Source organism: Rhinolophus sinicus, linkage group LG07 (genome assembly GCF_036562045.2).
Source record: "Rhinolophus sinicus isolate RSC01 linkage group LG07, ASM3656204v1, whole genome shotgun sequence".
Lineage (NCBI taxonomy): Eukaryota > Metazoa > Chordata > Mammalia > Chiroptera > Rhinolophidae > Rhinolophus > Rhinolophus sinicus.
The window spans coordinates 1694510-1711854 of record NC_133757.1 but is presented as its reverse complement, the minus strand read 5'-3'; positions in this window follow the sequence as shown (position 1 = coordinate 1711854).

Sequence of the window (17345 nt, the reverse complement as noted above, 5' to 3'; positions counted from 1 at the left end):
ACGGAAAGATCAGGTATAAAAGTGGCTCTTTGGGAGGCACTGGCATTGGGGTGGGTAGATGAGACCACGTGGGGACGGCTGATGGCAGCAGGTGAGGTCAGGGTTCCTGTAACCCCAGCAGCATGGCGGGGCACTTAGGTACTCCCGTCCGTGGGGAGGGGGCACTGGGTGTGGTGCCAGCGTTCCCCAGCGCCCCTGGTGATGGCTGCATATTTGGGACTAGACTTGGAAGCACCTTGTCAAAACCCTGGCTTTTATAGATACGGCGGAATGACGTCATCAAGGGGTTTGACTCACACAGGTGCCCTCCTCCCGGAGTGGCGAGGTGTCCGAGAGGTGACAGACGTAAATGCCATGCACTGACCATGCAGAGAGGCTTAGAAACGGTTGTTTTTCTCATTAGTCAGGTGGCCTTCCAGTGGCTTCCTGGAGCATTCATGACAGGTGGACATAGCTAAGTCATCCCTCTTCTGGCTCCTCTGACCCTCAGCAGAGTCTCTCCAGCAGTTCAGCCAAGTGAGTTGTTAAGACACACTTGTCACCTGTGTGCTTGCAGGAGGGAGGTGTCCACGTCTCCCAGAGCCTATGGAGACTTGCTGACTGGGTTGCCCCTGGAAGGTGACGCCCATCTGCTCACCGTCCCTCTGCAGGGACGGAGGGGTGGAGAGAGAGGAAAGGGGTGAAGGATTTTCATTATTGTGAGTAAGATGTCCCATCTGCTCTCCATCTGTATGTTAACCCCACCGTGTGGGCCTGACTTCAGGCGCCACCTGCTAAACTGCCAAAGACCTTTCTGGATGTAAAGTTCTCAGAGAAAAACGCATAGAGCTTAGAGTTAGGCTCAGAGGAAAATCTGGTTTGAGGTAGGTGGACTTTTACGTCCAGAGTTATGAACTCACACTGAGATAATGTGAGGAGAACCACTGATTCTGGATGTATATTGACACCAGGACAAGACAATACGGAGAACGTCCAATACATGTGCGTTTGAAAAGTACAATCTAGAATGTTGGACATGTTAAAATGACCAATAATACCTTTGTTACCACAGACCCGTCAGCGTTCTCTTGCTCAGCAATTGGGCAATATCCCCTTTAAAGTCCTCCTCATGTTTTAGAATGGAAGCAGGTTGTCCCTTCTTTGCCCTCTTCTCCCTCCCACCCCCCAAGGCAGGTGGCATGTAGAGCATGTAGAGTGATTCAGGAGGGAACTCTTTCCACATCAAGCTGCATCCAGGAGGCCGTTTCTACAAGGAGAGCACGCCTGCTCCGTCTGCCATGGCTGCCACCCCACCTGACCCCACCCACAGAGCCTGCAATTCCAGAAGGGGACATGGAGGGAGCCCCTGGGAACTGTCGCGATGTTTCCTGTGGAGCAGGAGAGTAGACGCTCTGGGCTTGAGGCCTAAATAGGTTTTGAGGCCTATATACCATATAGCTATAGTACCTCAGTGTCTCCACAAATGTCTGGCTTCCATTTTATTCCTCGAAAAGTACAGAGTTACGTTGAGGGGCCTGTGTTCAGGCTAGTGGACATATTCTGATACGAAGCTGTGCCCTCAAATGTGTTATTTTCAGTTTCCACTGTGGTCTAGACAGACTCCAGGAGACTTAAAACTCCTCTGTTGACATTTCTCTCTGAACCCCAAAACGTTGCTTTAGCTCCCACATGTGTTGTCAGAATGCAGGTTAAGACACAGTCTCTTTTCTCCCCAGGAAGAGACGCTCATTAGATCTCAGAGAAGGCTGGAGACACACAAACCAGTGTGACCCGACCTCTGCCTGCCTCGTGCCTGGGGGCAGGTCGCTGGATTCCGGAGTGAAGCCATTGCTAGCAGAGGTGGAGGCCAGTGTGTGCGGTGCTGACGCAGAGCCCACGTGGCCGGAGGTCCCGCCAGCCGCACGGTGTTCTGCTGGAGGAGGTGCCAGGTCTGGAACGTGGCCTCCCCCAGAGCTGGCTGTTCCTCAGTGGCCATGTCAGTTTGACATGAGTGGCGTGAAGGTCACTGTGGATTAGCTGACGGTGGCTCTACGTGTAGCCGGTTCATTTTTAAGAAACAGGTGCCATTCAGGGCAGACACCCGAGGGTATTTCCTTGAGGATGAGAACAGCTAACTCTTACCTGAGGAACGCTTTCTTTGGAATTAGTTCTTTCTTTGCCCCTTCAGACTTGGGTGACTGTCTTCTGCAGACTGCTTTTGGTTATTTAGGAATCAGACGTGGCTTTCCTGTCTGGGGTTATTTGAAGTCCTGCCACACACCAGCCTGTGTCAGGTGCCCCTTCCCCGGTCAGCACACCCTGCTCTGTACAGAAGGGTCAAGGTCCGTGTGACACAAGGTGCCCAGACTGCTGTGTGACCCTGACCTGTCCCCACTGCCGTGGACACGGAATAACCCATTCAGTCTAACTACTTGTCCGTCACCAGAATACACGTACACAAACCGAAAAGGCCTCGAGTCGCGTGACTAAATGGCCAGCTTGACCGAGTTAACAGACCAAAACCAAATGAAACCAAAACAAAAGTGAGCTGTTGCTTCAGGCAGAGACAGCCCGCGTTTCTGGGGACTCCTTTCCTTGCCTGTGTCGACCCCCCAACTTAAACCCGCGCACCCTCCTTTCTCCCTGGCCCGTGGGCGTCCTCTCGTCCGTCCCTCTGACGTCAGTTAGACAGCAGCGCCGTCCCTGCTCAGCCACGTCCCCTCCAGCCTGGTCCTCTCTGTCCTCCCTCAGTGGCAGTGGAAACTCGCATCTGCGTTCACACTGCTGGTCTCCTCCTCCCGTGGGAGGGAGCCTCTCAGTGGCAGGGTCCCCCTCCCGTGCGCCTTTGTAACCCCAATACCTGGTCCTAGAGCTGCTTAGTCAGTTCTGACGCTGAGCACATGTTTTCCTGGGAGCCCTTCTGCTCCCTTGGTAACGAGAGTCTTACCGGAAATGGCAGGTTGACCGGCTTGCCTTTCTGTTTCTGCCCCAGGTTACTCTGAAGAGTCAAGATGTTCACCTTTTTAATTTGGCTTTCTTTCCTCCCTGAAATTAGGGGCACAGTGACTCTCTGTGCTCTAAGGAAGCTGTGAAGTGTAAGTAAGGAGCCTGCAGCTGTGGAGCACCTTCAGGGGCGATGCCTGTGCCTGGTTAATGCCTTAACTTGGTTTGGAAAAGGGATGCAAACAAATGCGTGAAAGGAAGCAGGACGAGGGCTTGGTCACCACGGAGCCACTGTGTTGTTGGAAGCTATTTCACTCTAAGTGCTTTTCTTCCCTCTGAAATGAATCTGAGACACCAAAGACATGGCTTGTTTTGTCCTGTTTAACATTTATTTTCCAGTGGACTGACTCAGTCCGTGGAGTCAAGTCTCTCGCATTTGCTTAGTGTCTGATACGGGGGAGAGAAAATAGCCTTGTCATGTCCCATTAACAGCGAGGGGCATTTCATCTGGCCTCTCAGCTCTGCCGCTGTGCTGACCTGTGTGTGGAAAACCAGGGTTGACTTCCCAAAGTGTTCTTAAGTTCATGCTTTTGCCATTTGCCGGGTTTCCATCTTCCGTGCCCCTGAGCGACCGTCTCTGGGGATGAGCAGTCTTTGGAGGCACAGACCCATGGCCGTGAAACGTGAGTGGCCGCCCTGCACAGTGTGGGGCTGCAGTGGGAAATGCGTGAGGCTTCTTGTGGGAGAAGTCGCAGCCCCTTGTGCTCTCAGCTTCTTGGGTTTAGCGGAGGTGCCGGCTCACCAGGGAGCAGAAGTGCCAGCAGGCCAGACCCTTATGTTAGGTCAGCTGCGGGCACAGGCACAGCGGCCAGGAGCCAAAAATACCCCTCTGCCAAGTCAGACCCCTCCTCGCATGACAGAAACTGGGGCCCCTGGCGTTTCCCAGAAAAGGCAGCAGACCCTGGTGCGATAAACAGCTCCGGATGCAGCGGCTCGCGCCCGGTCTGCGCTGGGGGTGCCTGCTCATCTGTCACCTCACTCAGCCAACCCCCACCCCAAAAATCGCATATATGTCTCTCTCCCTCTGCCCTGGGCGGGGCCCCCATCTGCGGACCAGTGAACCTCGCCCCGGGGGTGCAGAATAAAGCACTCACTTTGCTCAACCCACTTCTAGGTTTCAATGTGTGTGAGTGCACGTGTGTGCATGTGTGTGTGGGTGGTGTGTGTGTGTATGTGATGTGTGTGAATGTGTGTGTAGTGTGTATGTCATGTGTGTGCATGCATGTGTGTGCATGCACTGTGTGGACTGGGAGTGGCTGGCACTGACTACCTCCGAGGCCTGCTGCTCTCTGGATTTCACGGGATTCTCAGGGGCACAGAGTGACTTGCTGACCTGCTGTGAACCCAGAGAATCCTCTGAGACTCGCTCACACTGTTTGTGGGGCCTCCTTCATGTGGTATGTGATGCCTGTAGGGAAAAGCTGGTAAGTAGAGAGATGCTCGGCTCAGCTGCTGTAGAATCTTGGGTGGCTTTTCATCAGGTTGACATATCGTCTGTAAAATTTAGAGACGTGATGGCTGAGGGGTTTGGCATTCCTTCTGGAAGCAGTAATTGTGGGGGGCCATCCCCTCTCCCTGGCGTGGTCACTGCAGTGCCCAGGGTGCCTCCGGTCTCTGGGGGATGCAGACATCCGTCCAGGTTTGCAGCTGTCATCTGGGAGCCATCAAGGCTCTCGTGCTCTTGGCCTCAGTGGGAAAACTGAGGGTAACTGGCAGCCAGAGTGAGGGCTTTGAAGGGCCGGTTTCCCCAGAGAGACCCCTGCGGGCAGTTGCCCTGATAACCTGGGGACCCAAGCACTGTGTCCACTGTGGAGGCAGCCCTGGACACACATTTGGTCTCCTCCAGAGGAGTCCGTCCTGCTTCCTCCTGCTTTTCGCTGAGCCTGCACGTCCGACCTCCTGTGATGTAGTGTCTGGTCTGTAAAAGCAGAAAGCATGGCGTGGGCTGATACCTGCCACCTCCTCCTTCATAAGGAAACAGAAAGCTTAGTTATGTGCAAGCACCGTGCAGATCCTGGGGCCAGGCATCGCCGCCTGTGAGAGAACTTGGCATGAGCACTGTCTTCTGGCCAGGAGTTATGGGGCTGCCAGGGCCAGAAACCCACTAGAGGTAGCTCATGAAAAGGAAGGATTATTGTAACGACACATGCTGCCAACATGCTAGGAAAAGCTAAACGGCCAGGGCTCAGGAGGGCAGGACCTGGCTTTGCTCCAAGGGAAAAGCTCGGCAGACAGATTCGTGGGTTTCCCCTGGAGCTGACAGCCCCGTGGACGCAGCCCCACCCACAGCTCGTCTGGCCTCACCACAAATCTCTCGGACTCTCTCCGCATCCCAGTTCCACTTGGGGGATCTGATTGGCGTAGCTTGAGGGTCGGGGGGCTCAGGTCCAACCAGCTTGTGCAGGAGAACTGAACGGACCACCTGGCACACGGTGGGGTTGGTGCATGGCTGTGCTGAGCTGGCAAATAAGCTCGTTTACTAAACGCCACAGGCCGGTGAACATGCAGTGTGAATGAATGTGTTTTAAGGAGCATTAGCCTCTTCAGCTGGTACCCCTATCTCTGTACAACTCAGTTTATTAGACTCTGGTCTCTGACTATTTGCTCATAGGTTTCAGGAGGCCAGGGCCACACCACATACGGTGCCTAGGATGCCGCTGAGCACCTGTGGGCGCAGGCACTGTGAGGGGGCGGGCAGGGGTTCCCCAGGACTTTGGATCCACTGTCTGATTGAAAAGGCCCTGGGTATTGAGAACATGGGCTGGGAGGGGAGTGAGGAAGAGTTGGCAGGCAGGACCTTCTTCCAGTCTGCTGAGATTTTTGATAGAGAGTCTAGTTCTAAGCATCTGCCTTCCTCTGCTCTGCTCACTGCTCGATTCTGCAGTGGGCACCGCACTGTCGTATTGTCACCAATCATAGCTGATGCACTTTTTCCTTGGATTTGTTTTGCTCATGAGGAACCACGTCACAGCCTGCTCGTGTGGGTCCTCAGCCCTGCTGTGTGTGTCCAAGCCCAGAGCTGGACGGCCCTGGGTTCCGGCTTTCGCTGCCCCTGGGGTCTGACTGCTCCTAACCTCTGCTGGGATGCACATATCAGAGCCAGCCGTGCAAGCTTCTCCCGCAGGAGAATGTCTATCGTGGCTATTTTCCCTTTTAAAGTAAGGAGCTACGGGGATGGCATTTGGTTTTCTACGTAAACACCTGATTAGCACCTATTCACTTGATTCTGCACATGAAGACATCAAAACGCACAGTCTACACCCTCTGTGAATAGCGTGGTTTAGTGTCGTCGAGCTGTGTGTGTGACATTGAAGCAGGGAAATGGGGTGCACAATGAATGTCCCCACTTGTGTGGGGACTGGAAGCGTTTGTCCAAGTCTGGCAATCCCCTTGAGCTGCTGGGGCTGGGGCGACGTGACGTTTCTGCTGTGGCTGTTGAGGGGGTGACCTGTGTGGGGTGTGTTTGGGCAGAGCAGGCCTGACGCTTCTGTCCTGGCAGGTCCCTGGGGTCCTCCCTTGATGATCCCACTACTGCGACAGGGGTGGCTGCTGCGGTCTTGCAGCTGCGTCACTCCCATCTCTGCCTCTGTCGCCCCATGGCCGTCTCCCTCTGTGTGTTTGTGTCTTCAGCTGGCTTTAGAATAAGGACAGCAGTCACTGCATTAGAGCCCACCCTAGTCCCAAGGACCTCATCGTAACTAATTACATCTGCAAAGAGCCTACTTCCAAATAAAGTCCCAGTCTGAGGTTCTGGGTGGAGGTGAACTAGCTTGGGGGTGGGGACACAGTCTAACCCACTACAGAGGAAATATTCCGGAACTTGTCAAGGGGACTCGCCCTGCCACACACACACTGTCCTAGGCCAAGCGTGCTTCCGTCCCCTGGCTCAGCTCTCAGAGGCTCCCAACCCTGCTCTCCCCCACGTCCCCCTGCCCCTCTGCTGCCCCAGCCAGCCCTCAGAGGTGGTGTCCTGACTCTCCTACCTGCCTCAGGTATGAAATTACAGGGCCGAGGGGTGGTTGGTGGCCAGTGCAGAGTGCCCCCTCTCTCAGGTGCAGAATGGCCTTTAAGAGCCCACCCTGACCATGAAGACATGTTGGTGGAGAAGCCACCGTACTGTCCCCACATCTTAGGTCTCCGATTTCCAGGCACTGTGGTTCCTCCCTTAGCCCCGGGTCCTCCCAGAACTGTGTGTGAGCTTGTACATGGATCCAGGCAAATGAGAGAGGCCCAGGAATGCTCCCCACGCTGCCATCTTACCAGAATCTGCGTACCAAATACTGCTTGGGGAGAAGATGGACTGTCAGAGATTCATGATTACGCCGAGAACTGCAGTAGGATTTGGCCGTGCTCCCTGTCACCAGTTGGCACCCGAGCGGCGGCCTGCCTCTTGCCCTCCTCTCCCATCTGTCTTTTCTGAGAGACAGCAGGCCTGTCATGCTCAAGGGCCCACTTTTTCTGTTGAAAACTCTGTCTCCATTAAAACACAGAACAAAACCAAAAAACAAACAAACAAACAAACAAAAAACCAAATCCTTAGAAAGCATTTGCTCTATTATTATAGTTTTGTGTTCTGAATTTGGTTAGAAAGTAATTCCAGCTATATGGTCATTTTTACGAGCATAAAGTTTTCATAATATCACCTTGTGCGTTTTTATCAACCTTCACCAAAGTCCCCACTCTGTGCCAATCGCTTTCCTCGGTACCGGGCCACACAGAGGACACCTCCCTTCTTAGGGAATGTGGTGGGAATGGTAGCAGATGCCATCCCCTCACCTTTGCATCCTGAGTCTGGGCGCTGTTGGGGTTCAGCGTCCATTTCCTCCAGGACGCGCTGTCTGAGGGCAGAGGCTGTGGCTCAAGGGGTCTCGGGGAGGCAGGCGAAGGGGCTCAGCGTAGAGACAGAACCTGGGGCAGTTGAGACTTTATAGATTTTATCTTGTGGAAAAGCTTTAAGGTTTTCTTGTCTTTCTTTTTTAATTTTTTTGGACGTCTCTTGTTTTGGAACAACGTGTGCTCTTCTACAAAGTTATGTAATAAAGATGCCCCAAAGGAAGTTGCAAAAGGACACGCGCAGTTGCCGTTGCCCAGAGGGGACTTGAGGGACACTGGCGAAGGCCGCCCGGGGCCTCTCTCTGCACATGCGCACACGGAGGACAGCGGAGCCCACAGCTGAGGGATCTCCCTGTAAATGGAAATGGTAGAATGAGACTATAGGGCATATGCTATCTTTTAGAACATGCATTAAATTAACTTTGCGTGAAGATAAAAGAAATGAACGTACAATAGAAGGGACTGCTGAACTTCCAGCAGTCTCTTCGTGACGCAGCAATGCCTCCGAGCTTGTGAGAAACTCTGGTGCACAATGGTCCGGTGGGCGTCGGGCTGTTTCATCTGCCTTTTTGCTCGTCCACTGACTCATTGCTCCTCGGTTAGGACAGATGAAGATGTCTGCACTGCTCTGCTTTCCCCTTCCCTCGCCTCCAGGTTTTATCACTTAGGATTTTAATTAACATCGGCCGAGTGTATTGTCTCTGCAACTCCAGTTCCCACGTATGATTGGTCTTCTGTCTATATTTAGTGGACTTGCCACTCACCGCCAGTCCTTTTGAGGAAGGCTCCTCCACGTCTACGTTGTTTTGATTCATTTCCTAGTCGGCTGGATTTGTTGCCAATTATTTTTCTCCCCTCGGAGGACCCAGTTATCATAGTCCCTGAGGTCTTGGGAGCTTGGGGGCGTCTGTCCCTTTCTGGGATCCTCCGCGTCCTGGCTGGGCTTTCCTTTCTGCACCGGGGACTCCGTGGTCCCCACAGCCTGCTGGCGCCCAGGGCGGGAGTGGTGCGAGGGCCTCTCCCCACTCTGCCGTTGGCTGGACCCCGGGACTGAGTGGGTTTTCCAAGGAGGATTCACGGTTGTCACACATTCCTAGTTCTTCCGAGTCTGAGCTGCCCGCCTGTTGTCTTTACAACACCTCGGCCAGACTCACATCCTGGGTCTCACTCTTTCATTCTCAGAACGAACATGGAGGCTGGTGCTGCATTTGTCCTGTGTCCCTGATTCTGGCCGAGGAGATCTCGACCCAGTCCGGGTGTTTCCAGCCTTGCTGGTGAATTCTTTATCTACCTGATGGCCTGAGCAGAACTTCTTTAAACACGAAAACAGGACCTTCTCCAGATGTGTCTTGTGATTGTTCCGTATGATTTTGTCCTGACACATGATGGAGACTGAGCCGTGGAGTCCGACACATTTCTCCCCGGAACCTTCCTTTTCTCTTTGCTGCACCAGTTCCACACGCTGGGCTCTCTGTTCCAGGGAGACCGTTTTTCCTGCTGTTTGGGTCTTGCTGTCTTTGGCGGCAGTGATCTCTCCAATTACTTTGCTCCCTTCCATGTCTGCCTCGCCTCCGTGGGTGACCACAGCCTTTTCTCGATGTCATTAATACAATGTTCTCTGTAGCCTCTTTCTTGATGTTTCGACTTTGTGTAGTATTTCTATAATGATGGAGTTTTGGGTCAATTTGTTTCCTGGAGTCTGCAATTTCCATTCTCATCTTATTTTCTTGTTTTATAATCTTGCCTTTGAGTGACTATTTTACTGAATTTCAGTTCCCGTTGTGTCCTTCTAAAGCATGAAGCACACAGGACATTTTCTCCTGTTCCTCGGGGGTGTTTCCCATGGTTCAGGCTGTTCATCCATCAGGCACAACCCGTGTTCCCTCCCTCCTCTGCCCTCACCCGCTCTCACCCCCCCCCACGTCCAGGCTCCCCCCACCCCCACCCCCCTTGGTGGGCATTCCTTTCACAAAGGCAGATCCTCTGCAGGGAACCTGGTGCCTCTATGTCTGAATCTCTCCAGCTGTTTGCTCTGTGCAGCAGGGTTGGGACCTGTGGCTCTAATGTCTCAAATTACCCAGAAAAATAAGAAAACTTCCAATCACACAAGTTTAACCCCTGCTGTAGAAAAGGGTGAGGGCATGTTCCCCTGGGGGCTTGTAAATGTCCCACAGTGCAGACGTGGGCGAGGCCTGGGCCCTCCCCTCAGTGTCCCTGGGCAGCGGGGCTTGTCCTCCCTGTGTACCTGGGTCGTGCTGAGGGCGGCCTGCTGCCTGCCCGGGGCCTCGTACTCGCTTTGTGGAGCCCTTCGCTCTGCTTCCCAATCCAGTTCATCTGGAGAAAAAGGCTTTTGGTGAGTGAGCAGTGAGCCCCAGCTTTCAGCAAAGCCAGCGCCTCAGCCACATTTACCACCAAGCTGTGAGTTGCTCATTCCTCACTAATTCCCGCAGGGAAATCACGACTTTTGTTTACTTTCCTGAAAAATTCACATTTTGCCTGAGGCCCTATCGAAGGAATTTTAAACATTCTCTGAAAGATGCAAAGATGAGTCGGGAATAAAATGGCCACTCAGCTTTAAGTAGTACTGTCATTTTTTAAAAGGATGTCATTAAGTCGAGGGGCACAGTCCTGACTGAGAAATGCTCTTCAGCCCCCGGGCGAATACTAATTTCATTGGACGGGTCTTTTGAAATGCGTTTGAGGTTGAGGAACAGTTTGGGGCCATTTGGAACCCACGTAGATGGACAGCACCTGAACCAGCGGGGGGGCCCCCCAGTGTTTATTGGGTGTCAGATTTGGCAGGGTTGTCCTGTGTGCGTGCAGGGCGCTGGTTCACCAGGAACACAAGCTCTGGCTGGGTGGGGACAGACAGCTGGAGAGCCAGGGCTGAGCTCACCATGGGGCAAAGCATCTGCTAAGGTCCAGAACCCCGGGACAGCAGACGCTCCCCTGCTCGCATGGACACTCGCGCAGTGGCCGGAAACACCAGACGACCGTGTGTTTTGTTTCGTCCAGGAGCACTGCACTTCCCTGCCCCTCCCCCGCCCTGCGTCCCTGCCACGTGACAGTCATTTTCCCAGTGACCCACAAGAGTACCACATCATGGAAGGTTTGAGCTCGGAGGAGGAATAGCTGGTTAGGTGGGGCCTGAGTCAGGCCTGCGGACTTGACACATCAACCTGGAGCAATGTGCCATGTGTGCCTCTTGTTATCTGGCTGTGAATGGGACGGGGGATATAGGGGGGGCGCGGACCTCAGGGTTCTAGCCCCGCCTGCCTTTCGTGCTGGTCAGTGCGCTCTCCTGAGCTCAGGTTCTGACCTGTAAAATGGCAGGCCGCTCTCTGCTCCCCGCCAGCCTCCTAGGGATGGGGCACGTATGTCTGGCCGTCACATGGAGAGTCCCAGGGTGTGGTGCTGTGTAGACCTCCCTCCCTCCCTGCTGACCTGCACTTCTGCATCCCCCCTGCAGGGTCCAGCTGGTCTGTGTGAGCAGCTCTGGTGGCTCTGAGCCAAGGAGGCACATCATCAAATCTTTTAGGATGGGATGAAGTGGACAGAACAGACTCCAGGTGGCACTTAGGAGTGTTGGAAAGGGTGGGTGTTCGTGACTCCTGTTTTTCAAGCCCAGGAGCCTTCGCTCTTCCCACCTGCCTCTTCGCTGCATTCGGAAGGCACTGAGTCAGGTGGTACTTTATGCATAAATTGCACATAAGGCAAGGATGGCCCCTCCGCAAGCGGGGAGATGGGACACACCCAGTACCGCAAAGAACCCTGTGAAACGAAGCACCTGCCTTTAGACTTAGAAACAAAAGTGAAAACTGGGACTTACAGAGTTAACAGAGGGACTTTTCAGACATTTGCTTGCTAAATGCACAAATATGCTGCCTTAAGAATGTTTTTCTGCTTTGCAGGGTGACTTTTGGACTTCAAATACACAGGACTCTATTAATTAGCTTTCCATTGAAGCCCAGTGGTGTGAGGGTACTCAGGGCAGGTGTGTCGTCCAGCTTAGCAGGGCCAGGAGCCAGAGGGACAAGAGGCAGAGGCTGGGGACAGCCTGTGTGCCCCTCACAGACTCTGCAGCCTTGGGCCAGCTCCTCTGCCTGGAAAGTACAGATAAAATATGGTTATTAATTAATAATTACTGCTAATTAAGTGCTTCCGAGTTGCCAGACTCTGGACGTCTGCATTTCGCTCTCTCCACCCGCCTCGCCTGATAATGGGGAAGAGAATGGGAGGGGAGACATGGGGCGAGGTCAGTGCTGGGTCCATGGGGATCATTAGATTGTTTTCTCTACTTTCATGCATGTTTGAACATTTCTGTAAGAAGCAGAGTTGAGACGTATTACCATATAGATGGAGAAATAAAAACTAGCCTAGAGATAACAAATAAGAAACATTCTTCAGTTTGAATCAGACCTTGGCACCTGCTCCTTTCTGGGGGTGGAGAGATGAGCACCGAGTGGAAGCATGCACTCATGCTGCTCCTAGTCACAGAGATTTGCATCCTTAGATTTGGGGTACTGGACCCCGTTGGCCCAGTGCAGCTATGTGACAGCCACGGGCTTGGGTGAGGGGTGAGATGGCCGGCTTGCTCAGAGCCAGTGTCCCAGGTCAGAAGTCTGTCGCAGCTGTGGGGTCTGCTGTGGCCACAAATAATTTACTGGCGTTCTGAACGTGACAGTGTCATGATGAAATGTGTAACTGCCACTATTTGGCTCTGCTTCTCCTCACCGATTCTACAGTTTCTGAGAGACTCAGCTGGGGCCGTGCAGGTCGGATGTGTTGAGGGCTGCTTTCTGCACGCGGCCCGCCAGGTGTGGGCCCGAGGGCCCCTTCTCCAGCGCTTGGAGAGGACCTGGCTTTGGGTTGTGACAGGGACACAGGACCTTACTAATGGCCTGTTGGCGGAGACCTGGCAGCCCGGCCTGGCTGGCTGGGGCACGCGGCCCGAGCCCCATCACAGCCGCTTCAGGCAAGCCTGTGGATGGGCATTGAACCTTCTCTCCCTCCACAGTCAATTAGCCATCCAAGGATGCTAAAGATGGAGAAAAGTGTCTTTGGCAGATTCATTTGGAAGTAACTTTTTGAATTATGGCTTGGTTAGTACACAGATGGGAGAGAGGGATTTTAAAAATCAACTGGCAGCATTTCAGCCCCTGTGCCCTTTGCATATGAGTCTTGAATCCCCGCGTATGGGGAACACTCCAGCAGGGCTTCCTCAGAGTTTCCTGGATGTGGGTACAGGAATTAAGGCAGCCCCACGGTGTTACACAACACCTCTTAGGTATTACTGATGGTGTCTTGTAAAAGTAAATTGCCTCCCCGCACAGTCAAGCAATGCAACGCTGTCAGTCCATTACCATTTCATTGCTGGCAGGGACAGCTTGCTGGTTGTTTGAACCATGTGATACATCCCAGAGGGCAGGAGAGTGTGCTGAAAATGTAGAAAATTTAGCTTTCAATAAACATATTAAATCGTTACAATTTGTTTATGATCGAGATTCGCTCGAACTATAAAGTTACTTTGTTTCATTTTGCAGAGCACTTTGAAGTCTGCGTGCGGAGGATTTCCCAGCGAGCTGCACAGACACCGACAGTGAGTACAGGATCGTCTGAAGGGTCTGCTTTCCTGGCTCAGCGCCAGAGTGTTTCTTATTGACTGTGTCTCCTGTCCACTTCGAAAGGCTGGGAGGTAATTACTTCCCGTGCGTGCTGTGCGGTGGGAATGGGTGCGTCGCTGGCCGACCCCGAGCTGCCCGCACCTGCCTGGCGCTCCGAGAGGCCCAGGAGCAGGTGCCTGGGGCTCGTCTGGCTCTGCACTGGCCGTCCTGCGCTGGGTGGGTGCAGGCGGGGCCTGGGAGGGGGCAGGCTCCTGGGTGGACACCCTGCAGGTGAGAAGGCTCACGGGGCGCGCTGGGTGATTTCCTGGTATCTGGGTTTCCGGGAAGAAAATTCAGAGCCTCCAGGTGTACAGCAGAGGCGTGGCCTCCGATTGGTCACAGGATGACCTGTGGGCAGCCGTTGTCTTTAGGACCTTGATCAGGGTCAGTCTAGTGCTGGGTCTGCGACGTGCCTGATCTCACTGCAGTGGGCAGTCTGGGCCACAGCCAGGCTGAGGCTTTGTCTTAATTTATCTTAAGGACAGAGAGAAGATTTCCATTGTTAGCCACCATTTTCCCAATCGGCCACATACCTGTTTGTTCTTGCAGCAGGACCTTAGGCAGATCCTGTTTTTATTTATTCCACTGGAAGCGCTTAGTACCTACCATCTCTGTGCCAAGACTGGTTCTGAGCTTGGGAGACTCATAAGTGAGTGAGATGGGTTCTCGCTCTGAGAGGGACCAGAGTGTTAAGAGAGCTGACGCTACGGGCAGTCAGATGACGGTGCGATGGCCCAGTGATTCAGCTGTGCCCAGGGACGCGGGGACTGGTCTCAGGGGATTACCGTTTCTTAGAGGAGTTTTAAATGTGTGTGTGAGTGATGGTGGGGTAGTTCCCAGTGTGGCATTCAATGGAAGGATTCAGAAAGAGGTGGCAGCCTTGGGGCTGGATCCTGGAAGGCGCGATGACTCCGGTCATGACTGAGACTCCAGTGGCGCCACCTTAGTGCTGTGGCTTCAGGGGCCCTGATGCCGTGCTGGCCGTCGGCATGACCACCCTCCAGTTGCTGGGGGCTCTTGGAGGCCAGGGACCCCAGGTGTGTCAGGAAGACGTGCTGTGGTGTTTCAGGGCACAGGTAACACAGACAATGGGTGGGACCCGTGAGGGATCCGGGCCGACAGCCACCGGAGCAGCTGGGCCACCTTGCGCTGCCTGTTTCCCCACCTGTGTGACGGGAATGTCCGCGATACCGCCTCACGGAGTTCATGAGGATTCATAGAGACAAATGATTTAAAGCGCTTCAAGCAGGGGCCCGCTGCACGTACGTGCTCACTGAATTCTTGCTGTCGTTCCTATGCTTTTTCCAAACCATTTTCCTGGAGAAAATCATCATCTGTGATCAGACATAATCTCTGGGGACATAATTTCCATGTTCATAAATGGTTGCGTCTCTCTCTTGCTGTTCTTTTCCGTAAGTAGGTCAGAATCAGACTCTGCAGAGTTGAACCACCAAGATTTCGCTAAATGCTGTAGTGTCTGATTACCTCGCACTGGATGACTGGGCCCTGGGATCCTCTAACACAGCTGCTCAGATGCAGGTGTTAAACTTCGCTAAAACCCACACACACATCTAAGCACCGATGGTTCTGTAACCGCAACGCCCGGGACTCCAGACTCGGGCTTCGTGCACATTCCGTTGGGGGCTGGCCCAGGGCCGGCGTGTCGTTTACTCATAAAAAGAGGAGAAGCAGATGTGGCTCGCTCCTCCTTCTGGGGTGCTTTCTCTTTGATGGAATGACGTCACGGCCACCAGGCGCTCTTCCCATGGCATCGGACACACTGTGCCCTCTGGCAGCGAGGGGTAAGTCCAGACCGAGACCTGTGCCAACTCTGAGGCAGAAAATTGTCTCGATTCCAGGCCTGCCCAGTTCCCCAGGTCAGGTTTCCCGGTGAGAGTCCTGACAGTCTTGCTCTGTGGTCAGGTGGACGGCCAGCGGGCAGGGGTTAGACCTGGGTTTGGCGCCTGTTCTTTCCGAAGGTCAGTCTAGACAAGGAAGCTCTCAGCGGTGAATATGGGCCTTGGCTTTCTGCTCAAAATCAGTGACAAATGGTAAAAAGGATCCTTTATTGTAATTCCATCCCCTAAACACCCCGACCACACAACCCAATGTCCTCGTTTTCATCTTGTAAGCTGTGCCACCAGGGAAGCGACAAGGTGATCCCAGCTGGTCGACCCCTGCACAAGCATTGTGAGGCCATCTCTGGTCTCCTCGTGCCTGAACCCCAAATTTGTCATCCATCCTGCTGTCTAGTTTAAGTAGAAGACCAGCACGGTGGGTACTGGTGCTCTGAACTGTCATTCTGCCTCGGCTCTTAACTGGCCACCGCGCTGTGCTGTCCTCCTGGCTGGAGTTTGAGCTGGGGAGCAGATGCAGTCTGGAGGACCCGGGTGTGTGGGCAGCAGAGCAGACAGTGTCCCGAGATGCACAGACCGGTTCCGACCTGCACCGACTGGCTAGGCCTTGCTCTCCTGGTCAATGTGGTTGGGTCAGGAGGCCCTACCTGGGTCAGGAGCCTGGCCCACCCTGGGGTGCATGCCCAGACCCCGTTCTCAGAGCCCGCAGCTCCCAGGTCCTCCAGCCCAAGTCTGCCCTTGGTATCCTAGCGCTCACACTGTCACGAGATTCACCGTCTTTCAGATGCTGGGAGGACTGTATTTCCATCCCCTTGAACTTAGGCTTGGCCAGGTGACCAGTTCTGGCCAATGGGTTGGCAGGAGTGACGTCACCTGCAGGCGGGGGCATACAGGTGGGGTGGGGGTGGCCCTACTGTTCCAGGACCACACGGGCCAGGCAGCCTCAGGGAAGAATAGCAAGGTGTTGAGCCTGTCTGTGGGTTACACGCTGGCCTCCTGACAGACACATCTGGTTTTACAGAAAAGTACCCAAAGTAGCAGTTCTGCATCATAAATGCCTTCTTCGTCACCTTAATAGAGAGTACACTGCGTTTTCTTTCTATAGTTTCCCCTCCTGCTTTGTTTTGAAAATGTCACCGTTGGTGGATGAAGGCAGACTCTTTCCGTTGCTTTGTCGGGGAAACGCAAACAATGCTGGAACCGCGTTATATAGTTTGTCCTGGGAAACGAGTGTTAGGTTAGGCAAAACCCCAAATGATTAGCGCAAAGCGGGGGGTCTTTGCTCATGGAGGAAAATGTCTCCGGAAAACTGACCGATCCTTGAGTGATGTGCCCTGTGCTCCATCCTCCGACTTCCATGCAGGGAAATCTCAAGTTTAAGACAAGCGAGAAACACAGCACTTACTTTTAAATGCCCTTTTTAAAGGGGAAAGTTCACAGCTGTGATGGTTATGCTGCTGTTGTAAGAACTTTTTCTTCACTGTGCAATACGTTAGACGCCATAAGCTTCCGGCCAAGGTGAGAGCTTCCCCTAAGCGAGCAGTGCCTCTTCCTTTACTCAGAGCCTGACCAGAGTGATGTTGGGACTTCGGGACGGAGGTGGGTGGGCAAGATAACAAAAAATAATTTAGTGAGTTCAGGTGTCCTGACATTGGCATTTCGTGAAATTTCTGTTCACGTTCAGAGAGAAATAATTTAAAAATACTAGTAAGAGTGAGCAGCCTCTACAAAAATCCAATACATATTTTAAATTGACTTTTTCATAGCTCTGAACTGCTATTTAGGGTTGAATTATTGTATGGCTCTTTTTCAGAAGCCAACATTCACTTGATAAGGGGTCATCAGAGTTCTCTGAAATATTTTGTATGAAGGCAGCTTGTAGTTCCCAGAACCTCTGAGAACAAGGAGAGAAAGTTGAGAACTCCTGTGCTTTCTTTAGCAGCGATGCGAGAAGCATTTGGGACAGGCTGTGGTCCATTCTCGAAGAGCCTTCTGCACCTGGAGCAGCGTA